General features: G+C 38.8%; 1 pseudogene; it reads right to left on the reverse strand.

Moving 5' to 3' along the window:
* Positions 1-2,663: 2,663 nt before the first annotated feature.
* LOC118342028 lies at positions 2,664-8,973 on the reverse strand (annotated as a pseudogene).
* Positions 8,974-9,596: the final 623 nt, after the last annotated feature.

Below are 9,596 nucleotides of genomic sequence, written 5' to 3' on the forward strand. Positions count from 1 at the left end.
ACAGTTGAGAGAGGGACAGAAAGGGTGGGAAGAGAGAGGGGGATGGACACCGCAGCAAAGATTCGAAACCCTGGGAAAAAAAAAAAAAAGATGAATGAATAGATTTAGCCAGCTTGGTTTGAAATAATCTGCTATAACTGCTATACAAGGTATACACTGCTGCTTTGCTCTCTGTGAAACCTTCAAGCATGCTGTCTCTCTAACCCCTGTGTCACAGCAGGTACTTTGACGTTGTCACATGACTGATCATGGCCGGATGTGTAAAATGTGCTCGACATTTGCATGCTACGAACATGCTCGAAACAAAACGTGGAGTCATTTTCACCTGTTGCAGCAACAGACAGTTGGGGTCACGGTTTTCATCTAGCGCCACCATCTACTTAAGTGCTAAACTAAGATGTCGGACATGGTAAACATTATACGTGCTAAACATCCAGGCATGTTACAACTGATGTTAGCATGTTATCCCAAAGCACCATGTGCTTCCTAACTCACAGAGGTGCTAGCATGGCTTTATAAGTGTAACCACCATTATCATGATGAGTAACGATATGTGAAACTGCGGTGCTGTTGTGTTTAGGTGCTGTGCCCATAATGATGAGGATAAAACAGGCTGTTACGAACTACACCAGTAACAAATTACACCAGTATACCAGTGTGGTCATTAAAGTGGTTAGGAACTCAATTGGGGACATAGCCTACTATATGAGCTACCAAGCTTAGCGTGCTGCCACCACAACCTGGGCTGCAAAAACAGCTGAAAATGGGGGTCGATAGATGAAATAGTAACCAAACCTGACTGCCCAAAGCAAAAACACCATTATCTTGGTAGGCTACTTTGATGAAGTTCCTAGTTAACTATTTTGATTTATGACCCTGTAAAATGAAAGTTTGTTCATTTTTTCCTCTCAGATTGTTGTCTCAGATGCTTTTTTATTGTCTGTTGTCGCACAACTCCTCAGATTTGCAATACCGGGAATGATCCCAAATCCTTACAAAAACTACTCCTGACATGAAAGAAGAATTGTCACTGACTTGTTTGGGGTTTTTTTGTGATTGAGACTGAAATTTATTGTTGAACTGTTGCATTAATCATCAATCAATTGTCACCAACATTTTTAACTGAGTCAGAAAGGAAACAGGTGCAAAAATGTAACAAAGGTCTTCAGACAGAATGGAACCACTGTCAATGAGATTACCGGTATGTATCTTAACCCTGAAGCTACACCACAACAAAATAGTTGAAAGTAACACACCCCTTCTCTGGAACTGTACTGTGGAGTTGGAACTTTTCTTCTGTGCCACACCTGTGCAGAAGCAGGTACTTTAACAATACTAAATCTATGCAAATGATGTGGTTTGTGTATGAAGCAACATGTTTGTCACTGCAGAACTACATTTCAATTTTATTAAAATTGTAATGAAGTTTTAATAGATTAAAAACTATATAATTATTGTCTCTAATAAAAAATCTATTTTGATCTCGGGCAAAGTCAAAAATTGAGTGTAGGATAAGGTAAATTAATATCTAATTCTATATTTTATGTATTCAGAAACAGTGATTTATGGGTGTCTTTTAAGAATGCAGTGGGAAGCATTCAGAGTCCCTGAGGCAGTGAGATTTATCACTTTCTTCTCTTTTTGGCTCAGGTTGAGGTTATATAAATACAGAAATTGCCCTGCTGTCCCAGGGATGCTTCATAGTAAAATGTGCAGCTGTTCCCCCAAATGACTGCTCTCAGTATCTTAAATTCACAATTACCATTTCATCACTGATTCCTTACTAAAAAACAAGGTTAAAAAATGCTTCCCAAGGAGATCATAATTGCAAATGATTATAGATCATATTGATTCACATCCCACTAAGAACCGTTCTTGCACATTGTCAGTAACATAACACACCAAATACTAACAATCCACCTGAGCTTTGCATCATACATGCTGCTTGTCATTTATCTATTTAGAAGTCACAAAATGCAAACTTAGATTACATTATGATTGGAAAAAAAGACGACATGAAGAGGTTGCCTTACCTCTGATAACTGACATCCATCACACCTCCACTAACTTCCAATACTGTGAGAACCAATTTAACGAGAGAGAGAGAGAGAGATGGCTCTTCCTTCGAATTATGCCGTTTTTTTTAGTCTTTACCAGAGGAATGGTTGCTAGATAAAACAAAAATGTTTTTGATTTCATAACTGCTTACTCGTTTGACCTTGTACTGTAGTTTCACCATTTTAAAATCCCCTTTTGACATACAGCGGATATACGGACCCCTGCCAAAGAGTTCAATTAAATGTTTTCAATCAGTTTCCTATAATTGATTCCCCCTACCTTCAATTCGTCTTTCTCCTACAGTGACCCCTTGAAGGGATTTGCCTTCTATCCTCTTGGCTCTCTTTAAATCAATTAGGGACCCAGTGGTCCTAATCCTATGGATGGCAATGAGATTTGAGGCCATCATTAAATTTAACAGTCAAAAACTACAGTAAACCCATGACCGGGTAGCATCTCTACTCCAAATATTTATTTTCCTGGAAGCTGAATATATACAACACAAATGAGTAACTACAGTTGAGAAAATAGGGATGATTATTGTGGCCTATTGCGTAAAGACTCTCCAGTCTACATGTATAAAGCCAGGAAAGGCCAAGAACTTGTCATACCTGCCCAAAATAGTAAGAGGTATCACAAATTTGATGACTTTCAACTCGACAAAATCAAAAAAGACTCAACTTGGATTTTAACATCAGTAACTTCACTTTAAGACTTCAACGAAACCCAAACATTTAAAAGTATGCTATTTAAGAAGTGTTCCACAAATCAATTAATTTCCTGAATCAAGTAACGCTATTCATTCCCAGCAAGTCGATATTTTATTCCCTAGATCTCCTTTGTTTGAAACAATCAGGTTGCAGCAGGGAACCTTGAAGAACTAATGTTACGTTACTGAGCGCCAGTTAGAAAAAGTTATACCATAGACAATTTTGTTTTGTTCATTCTGTTGTTAAAATGCCATTACATTTGTCGAGGAGCACATTATGACTCGTTTACCACTTAAAACTGAAAATGTAGTACTTGAGTGGAAAGATTTGAGACTTACTTGATGCAAAATGATGACTTGGTCCCACCTCTGGTAATTAATTAGTATATGATGATACATCAAACAAAATAATTATTGTTTTTGAATGTCTGTTAAACTTTAGTTTATTACATTAGGATACCATAACACTGTTTATTATAGACGCAATAAGAACTCACAGTATCAAAGTATCACATTTCTTGTAGGTAAAAACTGTTAATCTATGAAATAAATGATACCGTTGACTCTAAAAGCATTAAGCTCTGATGTGCTTGACTGTCCAGAAGATGAGTTATCATAATGAACTGAACTCAGATCACTCAACCCCTCAACAAAAGGTGCTCAAGTGTTTCCAGTCAGCATGTTCAATGATATTGAAAGCTGTGTCAGCACTCAACGCCTTATCAGGGTTGTCCTTATAACAATCTAATAATATTGACAACATTGACATTATATTTGCTGCTCAGTCTGCCCAAGCTCAGTAATATTCTGTTATTATTATTCAGGATATTGCTTGTGTGCAAACAGATAATAATGATCAGATATAAGGATTAATATAAGCTGCTTATCTAAAAACTGGATGTGAGCCTTTACCCAAAACACTGTGGGCATACTCACTTATAGGGTCTTTACTGAAAGGTCTTACCATGTCCATGACTTTAAGGTTGCCATAGGAGAAGGCGATGGTGTTGGGTGGAGTGGCTACAGGCAGCATGAAAGCCAGCGAGGAAGAGATGGTGCAGGGGAGCATGACGTACAGCGGGTGTATTTTGATGGCGGTGGCCTGGATAAAAGAAATTAAAAGGACCGTCACACACATGCTAAACAGGCAAGTTTAAATCTGTCAGGGCCCCATAGTGGGGAATCTTTTTGAAAAGGATTAACCAGTGGCTACAGAGAGCAACTCTGTGTGACCTCAAGCAATAACAAGTTATAAACATTTGATTTTTACATGCTTTCATAGATAACATACCATCAGACTGAAAGACCATGAAATAGATTTTAAATCCTGGCAGCCAGGATTTTAATTTAAAATTTTAAAGTGCAGCCCTATTTCTCAAGAATCACATTTCACATTTTGGGAAACACGGTTAGTCGCTTTTTCTTGCCAAGTTAGACAAGAAGATCAGTGCAACTCTCATATTTCTGGGTTAGGTATGAGTCTACAATCAGGGGTGATTATGTTAGCTTAGCATAAAGACTGGAAATAGGGGGAAACCACTACACTGGTGAGACTACCAACATGTTCAACCCATACACAAATAGAAATGTAAAAAATATAAACAGTATTATCTTCTGTCTCACCACGGAGGCCAGTATTGGCAGAAATAGAGTGGTAGTGGCAGTGTTGCTGGAGCATTCGGTGAAACCACCAGCACACAGAGGATTCCATGGGCCAATGCAAAACCTCCTCCAAGAAGCAAAAGGATGTTCCAAGGCATCTTTTCATGGACAATGTCCCAAGTAAGCAGAGGTGAAAGGGCTTCAGCAGGGGCCCCTATTAGAAAGGAGAAAAGCTTAAATCTATATGACAGTCATAAGTAAGGATATAGCTTACCTAACTGTAGAAAAGCATAGCTTTTATTGTCTACAGATAAGAAGCTGTGACCATAAACGCGCTTTACTTTTGTAAAGATTAAAGGAAATGTGATAAACAGGTAAACCATCAAAATCATCGTAAAAATGTGATGTTGTAACTGGATTCATACTTTTAAGCTATTTTCTCTCTTTTCCAAGATGAGAAAAGGACTTTGGCACCTCAAAGTCTGCATCCTACCAAGTGTGTTAATCATTGTGTCACTCTTCTGTGTACAAAACACATTGCTTTTCCACTTTATGAGGAGTCGCTAAGACCTTGTCGCTTATAGGCAGGAACAAGACACGCTTCACTTAAGTTACCGGAGAAGAAAATACTCATTGGTACAAAAGTAATTTGTCTAAGGAACAGCACAGCATGAACTGTTGTACAGGCTTGACCTTGGTGCTATCAGGCTACAACTCAGGAAGGAGTTAGGATAAAGTTTTTTAGAAAACACTGAATCAGCGAGACGAGGTTCTCAAGGTAGTAAAAGTTGTTGACTGTATCTTTGTGTGACAGACTAACACGCTGCAAACATAAAATGCGGTGCAACAGTGCAACTTCCCATTTGTGCTGCTGTGCACAAACAGAACAAATAGAAAAAACAAAAATAAATCAAGTTCCTGCCTTCTTGCTTCAACCTATATAGTCTTATTCCTCTTAAAATGTGCTAATTTGTGTATTTTTATTTTATCACAATTTATCAATGCCGCTGGATCTCAAAATTTGATCAAAGGCGATTTATGATAAAACATGTATACCGATGCACCTGCTGCACAGACAAAATGATCAGAAACATGCTAGCTGACCTACCTTCCTTGGACTTCCCACAGCATCTCGGCAAATTGGACGGGATGCAGAAGAAGTGGGTTGACATTAATATGGCCACGGTGCCATCTGTGGCATACCTGATGAGAAAACATATTTAATTTCTACTGCATTAGCTGAATTAACCTCCTGAATAAAGCCCGGACTAGACAGAGGATTACAAGGTAGGGTCATCAATTCAAACATCTGATAATACTGGACCATTCAAAAGGCTACAGACTGGCTACATTGATACAGCCTTAATAGCAGACCCTTCCTTATTCTCCTCCTAGACTGGGCCATTCCCTGATAAACTGTTCTTCACTTCTTTACTTTTTCACTGAGAAGCTGCGTAACAGTTTATGTACTCACGGTTTGTCTTTGCCGGTTATGAACCCAGGCTCCCTGATAAACCACATAAGAACCAGCAATGTGAAGATAACCAGCACACAGCCCTCAGCAAAGCTCATCCTGCCCAACGTTTTGTGCTCGTTTATGCAGAACCACTGCACTGCCCAGAACCAGAAGATGGATCTGCATCCAGGAAACTTGCCTTGTGTGTGTGTTTATTCGTGTCTACAAGTCGTACTCATCAATCTGGCCTTTCAGGATGACATTAGGTGTGGCTCCAGTGAGAGTTGCCATACCGCCGATGCTGGCAGTGTAACAAACACTTGTCCTCAGTCGGCGCTGCTCAGCCTTTGAACATCAACATCTGAACTTTTGCTTCTCTACTTCTATTTGACCTTTTGTTATTCTTTTCTAAATCAGGCTGTTATGTCAAAGACCAAGTTGAAAAAAACCTACTTGAAGTAACATTATTTTCCTTCATATGTTTGCTCTCATCATCTTTATCTGCAAAACACCAAGTAAACAACAAAACAGTAAAACAACAACACTAAAAAGGTTAACAAAAAGACACACACACACACACACACACGTTGATGCTGCTGTCCTTTGGTTTGAGCTTCCTGTCACTGCTTTCTTTGTTGTCACCCATCTCGAATGTCTGGTTTTGCTGACCCTCCTGTGCGGTGTGTGGTGCTCAGGCTATAATCCCTCTCTTCAGCTCTGGCCTCTGTCTCTCACAGCTGCTGCAGCTCAGTGTTGGTGATGGGCAGCATCATGGCTGTGGAGGCCGTGTTACTGATCCACATGGACAGGAAGGCATTGGTGCTCATGAAACCGCTCATCAGGCTGGAGAGGGCCCGAGACAAATGATTAGATAGAAGGTTGGACAAAGCGTGTAAAGGGATTTGAGTGACAAATAAAACGGCCAAAAGTATGTGAACACTTAAACATTACACCCACATTTGTGTCTCATTATGAGGGCTTTCAATAAAAACACCCCTAGATCCAAAACACACAAAGGTTACCGGGCGGGGGGGTATCCACATACTTAATTAATAATGTAGCTGCTGTATGTATGTATATGCATGTATGTGTATGCATGTAAAGAATAACGTTTCTTACAGAGATGGCTTGACCCCCACAATAAGCAGAACTTGAAGGGCGATCATCCTGTGCAGGTTCCGGTGCTCGACAGCGATGGCCACCAGCAGCCCACCAATAAAGGGCATGTTGGAATCTTTCAGGTACTGGATACAAACCTGGATAAGGAAAGAAAAAGGAAATCCACTCCTTGATCCTGGGAAAGAGGCAAAAGACCAAGAAATGGCTGATTACAATGTGTGTAGGCAGTACGTGGTTAGAAATACCTCGCCTGATTGCCTATCATGGGGTAGAGAATGAGGGACAGCAGGGCGGCCACAGCCAGAGGGATACACTCTGCACAGCAGTACAGTGCCATGAGGATTATTATAAAGCCACATTTTGCCTCCTGTAATGACAGAAAAGGACTGTGTTGCTTAACATTACACATAAATGGTTCTATACCTGGGCTAACCTACAGTGCTATAGTTCAGTATAGTACCATTATAACTGTGGAAATCATCTTGAATAAATGCGTTTTTAACTAGAAATGGTTTTTCCTTTCACGGTTGAAACATTTGCAGGCAGTCATTTATTTATTTACATAATACATTTCTTACAAGCACAAAGTTAACTCTACTGCTTCGGTCTGCTTAGCTGGCTGGGATCTCTGGGACCTTTTGTCATAACTACTGTCTAATTATAGCTGATGTCCGTATAATGGCTTGTAATTAAGGGTGAACACCAATATAACTTGACAAAAGTTCAAGAATAAAGAAAAAACATGATACATACTTCCCTGTGTCATTTCTTTTTTTGCTGCATGTCTCATACATCCATGAACTCTGTTGAGTGCTATACATGGGAAGTGTATTATTATTTATTAATGTTATTTGTGTTTGCAAACACAGTGTATTATTATGCAGTACAAAAAGCAAACAGCTGATCAAGAACAATCAAAGAACCATAAAATGCTTATCTCAGATAGATTGTGGTCTTCCTGAACATGAGCCCACTCTTCAATTTATTATAGCTTAAGATTACACAGTACAAAGGGTCACTGACAGAGGCCTTTTCTGGACATGCTGCAGCTAAAAAGACAATGTAAAGCAATGAGTGTCTCTCCAGACTAATGTCTTTGATCCTCTTTTATTATCAGAAGTTGCCCCTTTCGTTTTGTTGCAGTGGTTTCACAAAATGTGTCTGCAGATCTGGATGCAGTACAGTTGAAATTCTCAAACATACTTTGTGGATTGAAGAAATTAATTTGGAAAAACATGATAAGAAATAGATTCCCATTTGACTCAAAACACCAAGTATAATTATTTTCTAAGTTAAATAGTAATAATACAACAATACAACCTCCCCAGTGAATTGAACTGTCAAGTCAGTAAATACTGAGATTCCTAATAAGCCTCTACACTTCTCTCTCCTCACACTTTCAGTCACTTTCATTACGACACTCATGGACAGCAGAATCAGCCCTTATTTGCCTCATTAACTTCTCAACATATCTCCACAAAAACAAATCTTCATGCCCTAATCAAATAACACCTTTCTCCAATGTCATGCTCTAACATCAAGACAATCTCTCCTACCTTTTTCCTTATGTATCATGCATTTACAAGTTTTATCACATCTACTGTCAGCGCATGATGGCCTTTGCACAGCTTACTCCAATAATTACACTGTAGTAGTAGTAGTAGTAGCAAAATGCATGGCTTATACAATTGTTCTTAATGCAATACACATTAATATAACTAAGTTATTGATGACAAGGCTGATATTCCCTTGACAATAAGCCATGCAGATATTTCCTATGACAGAAAAACACAAATAAATATATAAATTTTCTTCTTTCTATGACTTGCTTTATTTTCATTTATTTATTTACATGTTAATTTGAGTTGTGTAAATTAAAATGTATTCAATTACCAAAATAAAACAAACTACACAAAAAAAAAAAAAACCTTCTTACTGGGGTCAGGATGATCAGTGGCAGAGGCAGGATTAAAAGAGGTGTTAGGACTATCACAATGTAATTCCTATACCTCCACAGAAATCCAGCCATGATCCACCAGGTGTGATGGACATCCAATGTATTGAAGAGTCAGAGGAATTAGTCACACGACCGTACTATCTATGAGACAGTAACAGACAAACTCGCAGTATATATATATATATATAAAAGATTATTAAAAATTAACTTTAGAGTGAGGGGCCTGCATACATTGTGTGTTTCCATGTGTTTAGAAGGGTTAGATAAGGTAGGCAACCAGGAGCAATAAGGTGATAAAGATAAAATGATGATTATTGAAAGGCCTATCACTGACACTAGTTCACAACTATATGGGCACTTGATGCAGCAGCGGGGAAAAATAAGATGCAATCGCAGGTTGTTGTCAAAGTGAGCAACACACATTGGACAAATTCATGAATTAGCATGGCATCTATAGATGTTTAATCCCAAAATAAAAGCTCCTGAACACGCCTGACAGGAACCACAAAGTGATACATTTGTTTTCCATGTCCTGTACAAAGAGCAGGAAATTGCAATGTGTGCAAAAAAACAAATCCATTAGACCATGCAAATAAGTCATGTGGGCGTAACTTATGAGAAACACTGTGATTCCTTTGATTAACCTCCCGGAGAGACGAAAGTAGACAAACCAGATCGTCATTCTGTAGCGTGTG

This window comes from Morone saxatilis, unplaced genomic scaffold, assembly GCF_004916995.1.
Source record: "Morone saxatilis isolate NCDOM2014 unplaced genomic scaffold, NCSU_SB_2.0 Contig8, whole genome shotgun sequence".
Classification (NCBI taxonomy): domain Eukaryota; kingdom Metazoa; phylum Chordata; class Actinopteri; family Moronidae; genus Morone; species Morone saxatilis.